Genomic DNA, 16,444 nt, shown 5'->3' with positions numbered 1-16,444 from the left:
TGATTGAAATGAGGAATGTATAATGTTGGCTGTTTCTCCCCAACATCTCAATAAAATGTTGAAAACTGAAAAGTATGTTTATTTTGATCTTTAGTTGAAAAAGGTATTTTTATCTTTGGTTGAAAAAGGGTTTCTGAGCTAGGCAGACTTGGAATAATTGGCTGGTATGAAACCAGTAAACATAACTTGGGAAATATCAAAGCAATTTGTCCTGTCTTCCACCCCATGTGCCTCAACTTGGGTCTTGGTCTCAATATGCTGTGTCTCTCCCCAAATACCTTTATCAGAGCGCCAATAATGAGTCAAGGAGGAACATCAAACCACATGTTCAGCTAAAGGCATATGTCAGAGGTAGAAAACGCAGGTTTAGCTATGTTGGGCTTGAAATGGACAAAGCTAAAGTTGGGGATATTGCCTGGGAGGTTCAAGCCAGATGGTATGATGGTCATAAATTGACATCATGTCTGGAAGTAGCAATTACCTTTATTCTAGATGGACCTATGTTGATCACTGGCAGGAGAAAAAAAAAATCTGGCAGGGAAAACAAACTGTCACTTTACCTTGATCTTGGGTTCTGATATGGTCCAGCCAGGAATCTTGACACCTCCTCTCATCATTCACCCACTCACAGGGGGTAATATATTTCTTAATGAGTGCTTCCTGTTGCCTAAGAGTCACTGCCAGGGTGGCACAAGCTGGAATTGAGACTCTCATTTAAACCAAGCCACCCACTTGGTTGCTTGCAACCAGGAAAGGATATGGTAAGGATATAGGCAAGAAGTTTCCAACAGTGGGGATTGTGACATGGAACCAAGTGACCAAGTTGTATTTTTAATGAAGCATTGGTGAGGCATGCCGGTACTGAATATTGGGAGATTAACAGATTCTAGTAGTTACACAGCCACTGAATTGAATTTATACTTTTAATAGAGAAAATACTCCATAACCCTCGGCCTCCATATTATGCCTTGTTTACCTCCTGCTAATGTTTGTTCATAGCATGACTGCACAAAGCTCTTTATAAACAGTCCGATCTAGACTCCTATAATCAGAAATGGCCATCTTGTATCCTCTTGTGCCCTCTGGGAGTTTTTCTGTTTTCATGTAAAGAAAGACTAAGGTCCTTGAAACACATAAAATCAGTTAATGTCAAGTCTTTGCTGCTCCAGCTATAAATTCTTTTAAACTTATCCAGGAAGCAAAAACTAAGGTGGAGTTTGGATGCAAGATGTTTATTAGAGACCAATACTCAGGGGGAAGGAGGATTGTGTGGAGGAAGGAGTTGAACAGTTCTGCATGGGACCAAAATAGCCCAGCCAGGAAGCTTTGATAAGGGATGATCTTAGTCAAGGCTTTGCTGTGTTAAGGAGACCCTAAAGTTAGTGTCAGCTGGGGGCTGCTTTGCTGGACTGCACACCCCACAATCTGAGCAGCACATCTCTGTATACTTCCTGATTTCCTGGGTTCCTTCCCACCTTTTCCATTTTTGCTCCTGCCACTCCCTTCAAGTGCTTTCATGCACAACTCCCCCTTCACACTGTGCTCACTGCTTCGCCTTGTCTCTGCCATCTTTCAGATTGACAGTACACACAAAGACAACCTCTCCCATAGGACAAAGGCAAGTTTCAGAAACTAGGAGAGCAACAGTTCTGAGTGTAAAATTTACTTCCCTCAAGAAACCGTTCTGCTCAGGAAGTTGGTCAGGATCCCCCAGGAAAGTGGATCCTCCAGAGAGCTCAAATGAAGATTGACTAAAGGGACTATTCATAGAAATGAGATAACTAGAAACAAACAATGGTGAGTCTGAGGGTCAAATGAACTACATGGAGCCCCAGGAGAGCCAAAACTGTGTGTTTGGCAGATGGGCCTCTTGGTAAAGACTGTACTGGGGAAGATCATAGCTACTGCTGGAGTCTCCGAAGCAGAACCGAAACACCCTGGCCAATCTCCTCCTCGTGCTTGCATAGGTCACACTGAACTGGAAGTCAGCAGGAGGGGATCCCATGATACCAAATATAAGGGCTAGCCTCCCGAAACATCAAGGAGCACAGAGTGTTGGAGAATAGCTCTGAAAAACCAAAAATGCTAACACAACCTTGTAGGCAACATTTCTTTTTTCCTTTAGTATCCTGTTTGTCTTCTCCAATTTGTTGTCACAGAACAAAGTCCTTTCTGTGGAGAGGCCCCAAATTGAGTTCTCAGGGCTCCTGAGCCCTCAGCTTCAAGAGCATGTTTTCATGTCATTTTCTGGACAAGTATATCCCCAGACTGTTCTAATATAATATTATATTTCAACAATTCTCTAAACACTGAAACTAATTAGTGACTAGGATGGGCATGTGGTGAATGGCCCATCAGGACAGCCAGGCCCTTGCCTGGTGACTGCAGTCTTTGCCCTCATGGACAGGTTGGAGAAGGAATGGTGACCACCCAGAAAACTGTTTTGCAGTAAGAACATTTTCCAGGCTCATATGCTGGAAATTTTCCAATGCTGGTGTTGACTTAGTCCCTGCCCTCCAGGAACATTCATTCCGTGTCTCTGTTGACAGCTCCTGTAGGCCCAGCGACCACCAGGCAGGCACACTGGTAGATAGCATTGGGGTCCTTTCACGGTGCTGGAGCTCAAACACCCCGCCCTTGGTGTGCTTTTCCTCCATCACCACCACCAAGAGGGCTATGTTCCTCCTTCCAGTTTGCTCTGGAACGCTATGTCCTGAAGTCATCACTTACTCGAACTTTTTGGAAAGTCAAAAAAATAAAAAATAAAAAAAGTTTTAAGGATCTTGGCCACCGGCCCTCGTGGGTCACCTTGACCTTCTTGTGAGCTGACTTGGATACAAGGCTTCTGCTCCACTAGCCTCAGGGTCTGATGGGAGTGGTCCCAGAGCATCGTGTGTGGGTGGAGAGAACCCAGAGGAGCTATGAGGAGAACAGATCTGTCCCCACTTCTTGCCCTGGGCCTTACAAAATGACCCCGAGTGGGACTGGCCGTGTCTGTGCAGCCACAGGCAAACAGGAAATTCTGGAGAAACGCTCAGGGCTATGCAGAGGGAGTGAAGGCAACTGGGATGGAACTCTGTGTGCCCTGAAAGTAGTTGGTGCAAGTCAGACATGTACTGGGACTCGGGTGTCGGGTTCACCCAAAGGCTCTGTCCTTTGAGACCAGAGGATAGCAGCAGCCTGGCTCTGCAATCAGTACTCACTCACCAGGCCCATTCTTGAGAGAACACCAAATGGGACAGGGTCTTAATTCCTCATCGCTAGGAGCATGGGGTCTTAGCTGCCAGGCTGGACCACCTCTCCGGGTTGATGAGTCAGGAAGCAGTTTGTTTCACTTTGAGAGGGCCTCGCCTCACTTCTGAAGCCCCAAACCACCTTCCCTCTCCAGCCTTTCATCAGCCCAAACATGAGGCCTCTTTCTAATTGAGCCCAGTATCCCAGAAGTGGTACAGATGACAATTCTTTCCACACAGCACAGTACTAGGGAAAGGTTCCAGAACTGAAACCTGGCGGTCTGCACTCCATCAGCGCCAACTCCTCCTGCATTGTGACCTTGATCTGTCATCAGTCCTGCTTTACTCCCAGCCTTTGCACACCTCCTGACCTGCAGCGGTGGCCATTTCATCTCCTACTATGACTCCAGCCCACCATCGCTGTAACCAAGCCTGACTCAGGCAGCAGGGAGGGTGGCTCCTCTGGGCACTGGTTCTACTAGCCATTTGATCTCTGGTGAATTTTCCCATCTCCATTAGCCTCATCTTCCTTATGTGTAAAAAGTCAGTCATAATAGCTACCTCACCAGGAGGCTTGTAAGAATATCAAATGGCTACTACACTTATCAGATGATCACTTCATAAGTTATATGAATGTTAATCACTAAGTTGTATATCTGACACTAATATAATATTATATATCAACTATAATTAAAATTTTTTAAATATTTTTTAAAAAGAATATCAAATGTTGGTAAATTATAGGCCTTGAGTAAGTTGGCTGCCTTCTCTGTCCCTCTGGACTGGCCTTTTAGATATCATTGTGACTGTCTGGCCCTGATTCATGATTCTGTGTGCTGCCTTACCTCAGGATGCTTTACAGCCTGAAGCTGTGGACAGATACCCTCCGTGCTGCCTACCTGCTCTTCAGAGAGTCCCCATTGTGATCTAGAGCCTCATTATTTCCCCTGACCCTTTTACCTAGGCCAGGTCTTAAGATCAGGAAGCACCTACGCATCCCTGTGGTTTGTTTTGCTCTCTTATAAAATGGACCTGAGGATGATATTATCTCTCCAACTAGACTTCACACCCATAGGAGCAAGAGACAAGCCATCCTTGAGTGAGGGGCAAGAGGATCACATCAGGACACACAAATAGCCTTTGTTTCTTGGGAAACAAATCAATGAATCCACCTCTTAATGTTCTGTAAAAAATAAAATCTGATAATTGATGTCAGTGAAAAGGACCAAGGATGGATTAATAAACTCACTGATGGATCATGTTTATTTTTCCCATTAGCAGCAGGCATGTGTCTCTGTAATTAATTAGCTATGAAGCCCTCAGGTCTAATACACAGGTGGTTTCTAATGAAAAGACAAAGAACCTGATCACAATTTACAGAGATCATCCTCTAAAGTCCCTCAGATGGAAGCTCTCAGAAAGGGAGAGCTCAACAGGACTAGACAGTGGACCTTGATTTATTGACTTACTGTTTCCTTCAGAACAATATTGTGAGAGGTATACAAAAACAGTTAGGAAATTTTCACCTGGGATCAATCTGACAAAATGCAGATTCTGATTCGGATGGGTCCAGGTGGGCCTGAGATTCTGCATTTCTAAGGCTCCCCAGTGATGCTGCTGCTGCTGGTCCAGAAACCACACTATGAATGTTGGACTGGAAGCCCAGAGAGCAGGCCCCAGCTGGGCTTTGCCCAAACTTCCATGGCAACTCACTTAGAGCCCTCTCTGGGGTTCTAAAATCTCTTCTGATTCTTAAAAAAGAAGTCCTAGTGGGTGAGAGTAAAGAAATATAGCCCAGCAGCAGCCATCTCTCTGACTTCTCTCCTAGAAATAAAAGCCAGCAGAATTGCAGGGTATGGATAAAGGGCTTTCTTTTCCACCTCTGAACCGTGGACAGGCCACATTACTTCAGAACATGGGGACCGTCATATTTGCCAGGGATAGCACAAGAAAGAAGCGAGAGCCCCGGCTGGGTGGCTCAGTTTGGTTGGAGCATTGTTCTGTACACCGAGAGGTTGCAGGTTTGACTCCAGGTCAGGACACATACCTAGGTTACAGGTCCAATCCCCAGTCAGGGCATGTGTGGGAGGCAACCAATTGTTTCTCTCTCACATCTATGTGTCTCTATCTATCTCTTCCTCTTTCTCTAAAGTCAATTAAAAAATAAAATAAAAAACACATATCCTTGGGTGAAAATTAAGAATAGGAAGGAGGAGGAGGAAGAGGAGAAACAGCAGGAGGAGGAAAAGAATTGGAGAAGGAGAAGGAGAAAAGAGAAGAGAGAGGAGAGGAGAAAAAGCTCTGCACACAGCGAGGCCTCTCCCAGCCTTGCCACCATGGGAGGCTAGAAAGGGAATCTCTGGTTTAACCACTTAATCCATCCCCTTTTTCTTTTCTATTTCCTCCTCTCACAGCCTAGCTGCTACTGCTCAAAGTATGCATCCGTTTGTATTTTGTTGAGGGCAACAGAGGCAAAGTCCAGCTAACTTAAAAGAGGGAGGTGTGGCCGAAACCGGTTTGGCTCAGTGGATGGAGCGTCGGCCTGCGGACTGAAGCGTTCCAGGTTCGATTCCGGTCAAGGGCATGTACCTGGGTTGCGGGCACATCCCCAGTGGGGGATGTGCAGGAGGCGGCTGATGGATGTTTCTCTCTCATCGATGTTTCTAACTCTCTATCTCTCTCCCTTCCTCTCTGTGAAAAATCAATAAAATATATTTTAAAAAAAAAAAAAGAGGGAGGTGTGGGGTCTATTGGCAGGTATGGAATTGCTTGGGAGACAAGGAAAAGCTAGACAGCTGGGCCACGTGATGGGAGCCAAGTAGGAAGCAGACAGGGTGCTCTCCTCACACTGAAATGTCTCCAGTTGTTCTCCATTCTTACATCACTCCCCTAAAAATCCAAGGTTGCAGGAGAGAGAAAATAATGGTCAAGCTTGTGTTGTTGTGAGGTGGGGTTGACCCTGAAGGGAAAATCGAGGGACTTCCATCACAGAAAAGAGGGTGTAAGCCAGGCAGCCAAGCACAATGTCCACTACAGAATGAAACTCGCTTCGTAAGGAAGAAACAGCATCCTGAGCACAAAACAGCCACATTCTTCCATCGCTGCATCTGTGAACACCCTCCAACATGCTGTGTTTCCTGTAAAACTGCCATCTTAGCACAGAGAATTTGCTGAGAACATATAACATACAATTTACTTTCACTGCCAGAACCAGAAGTTGGCTTTACTCTCGACTCACTTTATTTTCCCCATGGAGAACATTATCACACGGAAAAAGTTAACAGCAAATGGGAAAGCAAGGAGAGTCATGGCGCTGCATGCAGGCTGCTGCTGGAGGCAGGGACAGGCCTATTAGCTAGGGGCACGTTTTCTACTCATGTTTCAGCAAAAGTAAACATGCCTGGGAGTCAGGGAGCTTCGGGAAGCATCCAAAGGGTGACTGTGATCTCTGAAAATCAAGAGTCCAGTGATGCAGATTTGCATTGAGTTGAGGAGGCCCAGGCCTCAGGGGGACTCCATCACCCCTGTCTGAGTCTTAAGAAAAAAGAAGCAAAACATGTTCTGGCTGACTTAGCTCCCATGGGTCTGAGTCTTCACCATCTAGTATGGGAGCCACTGACCTTGTGTAGCTATTGAGCACTTGAAATGGGGCTGGATGTGCTCTCACTGTAACATACAGGGGCGGGAAAAAAGTAGTTCTACATCTGTTCTTATGATAAAAGGCATACAGGTTATGATTATTTTACAATACTTAACTCAAAAGGAGGTCACAATGAAACTGTAAACCTACTTTTGCCCACTCTGTAATACTGGCTTTCAGAGATTTAATATGAGCAAAAGAGTGTTACATGTCTCATTAATAATTGTTTTGCATTGATTGTATGTTGAAATAATATTTTAGACATATTTGATTAAATAAAATAGAATTAATTTTATATGTTTCTTTTTTCCTTTTGACATATAGCTACTAGAATACTGGGGATCACAAATGCAACTGGTGTTATATTTTATTGGACAGAGCCAGCCTAGGGTCCCCTGGATTTTCACAGCTCAGTATCCCCTCCTCCACCATACTGTCTGCCCTTTTCATTTACAGCAGAGCCAATCAGGGCCTGTTCTAAGTGAGCACTGCAGAGAGATGAATAAAACCCCATTATCTACCTTCAATTTTCCCAACCCTCCCTCACACACAACTACACATACCCCCCTATGTCTTGATGAACTTAATCTTTTAGATCTAAAGTTTTAGGAAGTGGTTGCTGTGTTCTGTTGTGCTATTCTTGCTAATCCCATGGTCATCCTTATTGTCCCTATGTGCCTATATGATTGTCTTTCCAGATGTCAAGGGCCAAAACTGCCCACCACTGTATTGCTGTATAATTTCTACAACATTGGACTTTTAGTGAATGGTTTCAAAGTTGGCTGGTATGTAAATTATACAATTGTTTTTAATGCTTGTTCTTTTTGTCATATTAGGAAGTTCTATATGTCACATACACGCACGTGCGCACACGCGTGCGTGCGCACACACACAGGATGGGGGATAACTTGACATCTAATTATCATAGTGATCTACTCACATCTACCTGTTAACTCACAGCCACACTCACAAAGACAAAAAGTAGAGAGAGAAAAATTCAAGATGGTAGCACTCAGCTTTAAATTCTATTTTGTTTTCCATACATTTACTTGAAATTAATAGAATTGTAGATATTTTTACATCTAGGAATAAGAACAGCAATGTACTTATGCTAGATACTCTCCTAAGAGCTTTAGACATATTAACTTCTTTCATACTCATCATAACCCCATGAAGTACATAATATTATGACCTCTGTTTTAGAGATAAGAAACCAAGGAAGAGAAAGATCAAGTAATTTATCCAAGGTCAAATGGCTGGTGAGTGGTAGAGGTGGGATTTGAACAAGGCTATCTAGAGTTCTGCATCTGTGTGCTTAACCATGACACTGTGGCCTTTGTTTTACAGGTGGAGGAACAGAGGCTTTGAGATTGGAAAAAACGTTCTTAAGACGCCCAGTTAGTGACAGAGGCAGAACCAGACCTCTATTCTCTGCTGTCCCCCGTCCCATATTGCCCCAGGCACACTACCCCTAAAACCAGACCATGTCCTTCTCCAAAGTGAAGGGGTATTTGGATAGAAGTAGAATGTTTGGCGTGGGAGACAGACAGGAAAAGGAACAGACAACATTTGTCGTCTCTCTGGTAAAGGCAGGATCATGAGTCAAACCCTAAGCAACAAATTAGAAAAAACAAAGGCTCTGGCATCGGCCAGTTCTAGAGTCAAATCTTGCCATAACCACTTAAAAGTTACATGCCCTTGAACAAGTTACCCAACTTCTCTGAGCTGCTGTCACTTGCTGTGTAAAACTGGGTTGAAAACAACCCCTTCAAGGTCACCATAAGGATCTGTAAAGATCCCTATGCAAAGCAATGCACGTCATACCTGGTGCATGGTGAGTACTCTATAAATATCAATTCCTCTGCAGACCACCCCTGCCCTGACTTCAGGAGCCAAACTAGACCCCCTGGAATTTTGGCTAAAAAAAAGAAAAAAAAAAGGTCTAACTTTAGTAAAATAAGGGTATAAGTCTGGAGGGGTGGCCCCAGGGGCTGAGGAGTGGAAACCGTCATGCTATTTGTGACATAGCAAGTCAGTTGGCAGTTACCACCATAAGATGCACCCCATGGCCTCACTGTGTTGCTAGAAAGACAGAGAAGGATTGTGAGCTCTAGCTTGAGTCACAGAAGCCCTTTGTAGCTCCCAAGAGAGGGGAGGGTGCCCCTCTTCCCCAGCTACAGGAACAGTGGTGGGCGGGGTAATCTGGCAGCCTGGATTTCATCTAAGAAAGGTTGGCCTGATGCCCAGCCTGGGGTGTTTCAAGGGCCAGGGAGGTGCCCTGTGAGGTGGGGACAGGTGTAGATAAAGAGCAAAGACTCAGAAAATGAGAGATGTCTCATATCTTTCAGCTTGTAGTTTAATGAATTAAAATTTATTTTAAAAATTATTTGGGCTTAAAGAGGTCCCACATTCCATGCCTCAGTTTCCTCATATAAAAGAAAGACTCTCCAAATGTCATAGGGCCCTCAGAGGACCCGCCCAGGGTCTGCTTCCCCATTCCCCTACCCATAGAACACACTGCGCTTCCTCACCCCTACTGAAGAGATGGAAAACCCAAGGATGAGATCCCAAGACTCCGGAGATGAGCACTTTCTCCTCTAGGTCTACTTATTTTCCATGGTTTCAATTGCAAGGAAATCGAGCCAGAGCCCAAAGGGAGCTTCCCTCTGGAAAGAGACCTCTTTTGTTTCTCATTATCACCTCTCTAACATTCCTCCCAGATTTCAAAACATGGTTCCAAGAACCTTTTCCGAATCAACCCAGCCAGAAAAGAATGGGCTTTATCACCTCTCAGTATCCAACTCACTGTGTTTGCCCTTCTGGAAGTCCGCACTGGCTACAATAATATTAGAGCTATGGGGTTGCGTTCTCATGGCCCTCAAGGAGCATGATTTCCCTGAAGACAGACCACCATCATCCCTTCATCCAGGTTGCTCACTCCAGGGTTCTGGGTGGAGACAATATCCTCCCAGCTGAACCAGTGGGGTTTATTGACTGTTTACTCTGAACCAGAAGTGTATTTATGCTTTCCCACATCTATCCAGGACAGCAGCCAGTGCCATAGACCTTATGATGAGAGGCCACTATGCTACAGCTGCTCTTGATGTTGAAAGTGAGGTCCCTGCTATCGTTTGTGCCCACAGGTTCTATGCAAGGTTCAATAAGGGTGTGTTAAGTACCTAAAAGATGCAACCCATTGTCCTGGGCCCTTCAGAGTATACACCAGGAGTTCCCAATGTTGCTCACACCACCACAACTCAATTCTAAATGCACTGATATGGCCAGAGAGCGCTCCATTAACTCAAACTGGTACTCAAGGCCTGGCCACTCCATAGGGCAGGCAGCATGATGTTTCATGCTTCACTTTGTTTCTAGCCCCTCATACAGTGCCTGGCACATAATAGTTGCTCAACAAACATGTGATGAATGAATGGATAGATGCAATGCTGCTGGCAAGTGGCCACATATGTCTCTGATAAGGAGAAGGAAGACAATAAAGAACATTGCAGATAGAAAGGAATTCAGAGTTTTTCTAGACCAACCTTGGTTTAGATTTAAAAAAAAAAAATGAGGACCAAGATCACATGGTGGGATGGAAGAGGACAGTGAACCAGTGTTGGGAGACCTGAATACCCTGGTTCTGACAAAAACTCAGAAAAAAAGAGCTGTTAGTAGGAGGCGCTGTAAGGGCAGCTATCTTTGCCCCTCTCTCCCACCTCATCTAAGTCAGACCTTCTTTTATACTCTCAAACATTTGCATGTTCTTTAATATCACTTTTCACATACTGGGTTTCATCCTTATTAATTCCCTGTCTGCCAACTTCATAAAGCTGAAGGTCGTGGTTTGGTTTGGTTTGGTTTTCTTTCTCTCTGACCATAGTATCCCCTACCACCTTCTGAATCATATAATAAATATTTATTAAATACATGAATTTATTGATGATACATTCTTCCTCAATTACATGCTAAATTTTTCATGGAGGCTAGAGTGGCTCCTTGTAACTCTGTCAATTAGTATTTGAGAAAGCTGATCAGAACAGCAGAGGGTTGAGTTCTGATCTAGAGAGCTGGGGGGGACCCAGCACATGTAGGGCTGTTCGAGCAAAATAGATTCTAACTTAGAAAAGGATGAGGTGGGGGGAGGGGTGTCTTTTGAATCACAGGCTAACACTAATCTGAGCTGAGAGCAAACTTGAGGGAGTGCTCCATAGCCCAGGTCAGGGGAAGACAGAAATGCAGAGTTTCTGCTGGTGGGACTGAGGCTGTGGCTGAGTGGCAGCTGGAAGAAAGTTGGGACCTCCCTTTGGGAAGGTTTAAACCTAGAATATGACTGGGAAGAAGCTGCTATCCTCCAGATTCAGGACTAAAAGGTGACAGGGTTAGCCAGAGAGTGAAACATAAACTTGATATTTTTAATTCTGATCTATGTTAAGTTGTGCCAAGGTGTGTGCCTATAAATTATACTCCTATATGTAGACTGTGTACTGAGATTTTGAGCTTAATCAGAAAACTGATAGAAGTATCATGAGGCTAATCCATTATCAAGGAAGACTTGATATTTAGAACATGAGTGAGGAGTCAGGTCCTGGTTCTAAGGCCTAGTCTGAGAAAGAAAATTATAAACAATGCACCCAACAAGCCATGTAGAAAATCATAAAGAGCGAGGGAACCACGGGGATATATCTGTTGTTCAAGCAGAAACTCAGGCCCTAAGATTTTTGAAACCTTGAAGGGTAGAAGTTAAAAAAAAAATGTAAGCTGCCCTAACTGGTTTGGCTCAGTGGATAGAGCGTCAGCCTGCAGACTCAAGGGTCCCAGTTCCACTCTGGTCAAGGGCATGTACCTTGGTTGTGGGCACATCCCCAGTAGGGGGCATGCAGGAGGCAGCTGATCGATGTTTCTCTCTCATCGATGTTTCTAACTCTCTATCCCTCTCCCTTCCTCTCTGTAAAAAATCAATAAAATATATTTTTAAAAAATAAAAAAAATGTAAGCTGATTTATTAAAAATTCAAATGGGCAAATTCTTGGACTCAGAAATTTTACCTTTAGACATTTTAGAGAAATCTTTACATTGCCACACAAGAAGTGTTCAAAATTGTCATTGCCACATTTAAAGTGAACAAAACTCTCACACACAGAGTGACTTAGCAATAACAGTGGGCCTGCTCTAAAGCCTCATGCAGGTGTCCTTTCTTGTAGCACATCCTAGGGAACTATATAATAAAGTAAAATGCATCTATGCCACTATGTATTCTGTAGCTGTTAGAAATATACACATACATATATGTGCACTGATATAAACTGAGCTCTCCAAAACATATTATTATGTGGGGAAGAAATTAGCAAGATAATACATACAGTATGACATCCTTTAAATTTAACAGGGTAGAACTTTTTTTTTTTTAATTTTTTTTATTGATTAAGATATTACATATGTGTACCCTCTACCCCCCCACACTCATCCCCTCACCCCCCCCCCCGTTGTCCGTGTCCATTGGTTAGGCCTATATGCTTGCATATAAGTCCTTTGGTTGATCCTTCCCCCTTGCCCCCACCCTCCCCGACCCTCCCTCCAAGGCCCGACAGTCCAATCAAAGCCTCTCCATCTCTGGATCAGTCCCTGTTCATCAGTCTATGTTGTTCATTATATTCCACAAATAAGTGAGATCTTGTGGTATTTATCTGCTCTCCAGTTCCATCGATGCTGTGGCAAATGGCAAGAGTTCCTTTTTCTTCTTCCTCTTCTTAAAGAATACCTTTCAGCATTTCATATAATGCTGGTTTGGTGGTGATGAACTCCTTTAGCTTTTTCTTATCCGTGAAGCTCTTTATCTGACCTTCCATTCTGAATGATAGCTTTGCTGGATAAAGTAATCTTGGTTGCAGGTTCTTGCTATTCATCTCTTTGAATATTTCTTGCCACTCTCTTCTGGCCTGCATGGTTTCTGTTGAGAAATCAGCTGACAGTTGGATGGGTACTCCCTTGTAGGTAACTGACTGTCTTTCTCTTGCTGCTTTTAAGATTCTCTCTTTATCTTTTGCTCTTGGCATTTTAATTATGATGTGTCTTGGTGTGGTCCTCTTTGGATTCCTTTTGTTTGGGGTTCTCTGTGCTTCCTGGACTTGTAAGTCCATTTCTTTCACCAGGTGGGGGAAGTTTTCTGTCATTATTTCTTCAAAAAGGTTTTCAATATCTTGCCCTCTCTCTCCTTCTGGTACCCCTATAATTCTGATGTTGGTACGCTTGAAGTTGTCCCAGAGGTTCCTTACACTATCTTCATATTTTTTGAATCTCTTTTCTTTTTTCTTTTTCGGTTGGGTATTTCTTGTTTCTTTGTATTTCAAATCTTTGACTTGATTCTTGGGATCCTCTTGTCTGCTGTTGGATCTCTGTAAATTATTCTTTATTTCAGTCAGTGTATGCTTAATTTCTAGTTGGTCCTTTTTCATGTCCTCCATGGTCTCACTATACTCCTTGAGGGATTCATTAAATTTATCGGCGGTTTTCATAAAATTCTTGACAAACCTTATAAACGTGGCCTTGAACTCTATATCCAGTCATCTGTCCTCCTCCGTTTCTGCCAATTGTGACCTGTTTCTTTGTCTCTGCATTTTGGCTGCTTCCCTGTGTTGATAGAGTGGCCCTGCGCGCCAGGTGTCCTGTAGGCCCCAGTGGCTCAGCCTCCCCAGTTACCTGGGGTGGACACTCTTGGTGCACTCTTGGTGCCTTGGTTGTTGTAGAATCACTGGGAGGAATTGACCTCCAGGCCAATTGGCTGTGGGAAGCAGCAGTGTCTGAAGTGGGAGAATGGTCCCCCTCTGACCACTGGGTACAGTGGCTCCTGGATCTAAGGAGGTGCTAATTCAGCCCCTGCCTGAGGCCACACAGCCGGAGCCACCACGAAGAGGCTCAGCTGTGAAGCAATGCAAGCCGCTGCGGGGCCTGGGGCCTTCTCTTGGAAGTTCCGGGTCTGCTTGGCTGGGCTGTAGTTAGGTACATTCATATGCAAAAGCCTCTGCCGCAGCCTGGGTGGGGCGGGGTCTCAGGGAGTCAAAAGGGCGGAGAGAGAAGCTATGGCTCATTCTCCGCGCCCAGAGTCGTGCGTCTCAGTGTCCCGGTAATGGCTGCAAGCACCTCTGAGGGAAATCCGCCCTCAAGTTCGCCCGCTGCCGCCTGACAGAGCAGCCTCTCCCCGTATGAGTCCTGGGTCCCCAGAGACTTCCCAGAACCGGAGTTCAGAGCAGTCGGGAGCTTGTGATTCAAAAAGACAGCCGCGTCCTCAGGTGCCACCCGCTTTCCGAGCGCACGAGCCGCCGCCGTACCTCTGCACTCAGCCTCCGCAGCTCCTCTGGCTCTCAGCGTGCTTTTCTTTTCTTCTAGTTGTAGAAATTACACTCAGCCAGCCTTCCTGTTGTTCTGGACGGTGTTTGCTCCGTCCTTTGGGATATTTCTCAATTGTTGTGGGAGGCGACTATTTCCCGGTGTTTATCTATGCCGCCATCTTAGTTTCTCCCCAGGGTAGAACTTTTTATATGTAAAAATAAGTGTGTGTATATAAACACATATACAGGGTGGAGCCAAAGTAGGTTTACAATTGTGAGTATGTGAAATACAGAGTTTACTCTTGTATTAATATTTATATATTATTTTCCATACAAATAACTGAAACCTACTTTTGCCCCATCCTGTATGTGTGTGTATGCAATATATATATATATATATATATATATATATATATATATATATAGAGAGAGAGAGAGAGAGAGAGAGAGAGAGAGAGAAGCACATGAATATACATACACACACACATAATTTTGCAGATTTTTAAAAATATTTGCACCAAACTGTTGACAGTGATCATCTCTGGAAAGAAGCACAAGATCAAGTGGTGAACAAGCAAGATTTATCTATATTGTTTAAATTTCATTCCACATTACTTCTGTAATTAACTTTTTTTAATTTCTTCAAGCTGCAAGCAATTTTTATCTGGCATGAAATGGAAAACATCAACAGTCCTTTAGCATAGAGTCTCTTTGTTCTGAGGAAATTGCCCGAATGAGAGTTTTAATGACATAAATGGAGAGTAAAGACTAACTTCTGTGCAAGAGATGAGGTTGCCAGGAGAAAAGTGCCTGGGAGGGCGGATACTCCCTGTGTTAATGAGTCCCTGTGTCGGAGCGGAGCTGATTGTACATAGTAGGCGGGTTTTGAGGACATGTGTCCTAGCTGAGAAAGGAAGGAGGACCCAGAGGAATGGTGGGCATGCATGGCCCACCCGGCAGCAACATACTCTGGGTGTGAGCTCCTGTGGTTAGAAGTTTGAGGACAAGAGGCTTGAAATATTTTCCTATGATCTTTCATGAAACTCTGGCTGCACACTGTGTTCTTTCTGTGAGCAGGTAACCAAATGAACCATGTGACACCCTTCTTCTCTGCCTCATGTGGAAACAGTCCTGAACTGAAGATGGGTGACTATTGTGAATGGCGTCTTCAATGAATGGGATACGGCAATACTGATGCTATGTCACTGCCAAGGTTAGGTTAGAAAAAGTCTTGGCTGCTGTCTTGCTCACCTTCTCTTACTCTCTTACTTATTCACTTTGATGGAACACAGCTGCCATGTCATGAACTGCCATATGGAAAAAGACATATAACAAGGAAATTAGGAAGACCTCTTACCCATAGCCAGTGGGAAATTTAAGTTCTTAGTCCAACAGCCTGTGGTGACAGAATCCCAACAGGTGAGCTTGTTATGTGAACTTGAAATCAGACTCTCCCCAGTTGAAGCTTCTGATGAGAATACAGCCCTCCCTAACACCTTGATTGCAGCATCATGAGAGACTCTGAGCCAGAGGGCCTTGTGAAGACACACCCATTTCCTGAACCATAGAAACTATGAAGCAACAGGTGTTTGTGGTTTTAAGCCGCTAAGTGTTTTGTTTAATCCTCACCTGAGGATATGTTTTATTTATTTCTTTAGAGAGAGAGAAACATCAATGTGAGAGAAACATCAATTGGTTGCCTTCTGTACGCACCCTGCCTAGGGATTGAACCCATCACCTTTTGGTTTACTGGACAATTCTCCAACCAACTAAGCCACCTGACCAGAGTTAGGCCACTAAGTTTTGGGGTAATTCCTTAGGAAACAATAGATAACTAATACATTCAGGCCCCTGGATCTTTCTTAAGCCTCTATATTCCTTGCTCTTTTAAATTCTGCAGTAAAAGAGAAAATATCTTACTGAGATGCAGAGTCCCAGCGCTGAGCATAGCCAAGACCTTTACTGGAATTCCAGGAGCTGAAGGTTAGCGGGTCAGTGCTGCTGCATGCCACCAACTGCTCCCGCCTTTTGGACTCTTACTGACTGCAGCTAACTGCCATGCCTCAGCCCTCATCCCCCTCTTCAACTGTTATGAGACCATGTCCCATGTGCTTCCATGTTCCTCTGAAGAAAGCTTCAAGATACTGTAAAAACCAGTCACCTGACTTTAGAAAACACCTGAGCCCAGAATCAGCCCAGCACCATGAGTCCAGCAAATGGTATCTCAGGAAGCCAGACCCTTCTGC

The 16,444-nt window shown here is 44.3% G+C and overlaps 1 long non-coding RNA gene across 1 annotated transcript in view; it reads right to left on the bottom strand.

Annotated features, from left to right (window-relative positions):
* LOC308522592 overlaps nucleotides 1-16,444 on the bottom strand; it is a 126,282-nt gene that overhangs the window by 13,668 nt on the left and 96,170 nt on the right. The gene's annotated exons all lie outside the window — the stretch shown is intronic.

This window comes from Myotis nattereri (genome assembly GCF_964212035.1).
Source record: "Myotis nattereri genome assembly, chromosome: 7".
Classification (NCBI taxonomy): Eukaryota; Metazoa; Chordata; class Mammalia; order Chiroptera; family Vespertilionidae; genus Myotis; species Myotis nattereri.
This window is presented reverse-complemented; position numbering and strand designations above follow the sequence as displayed.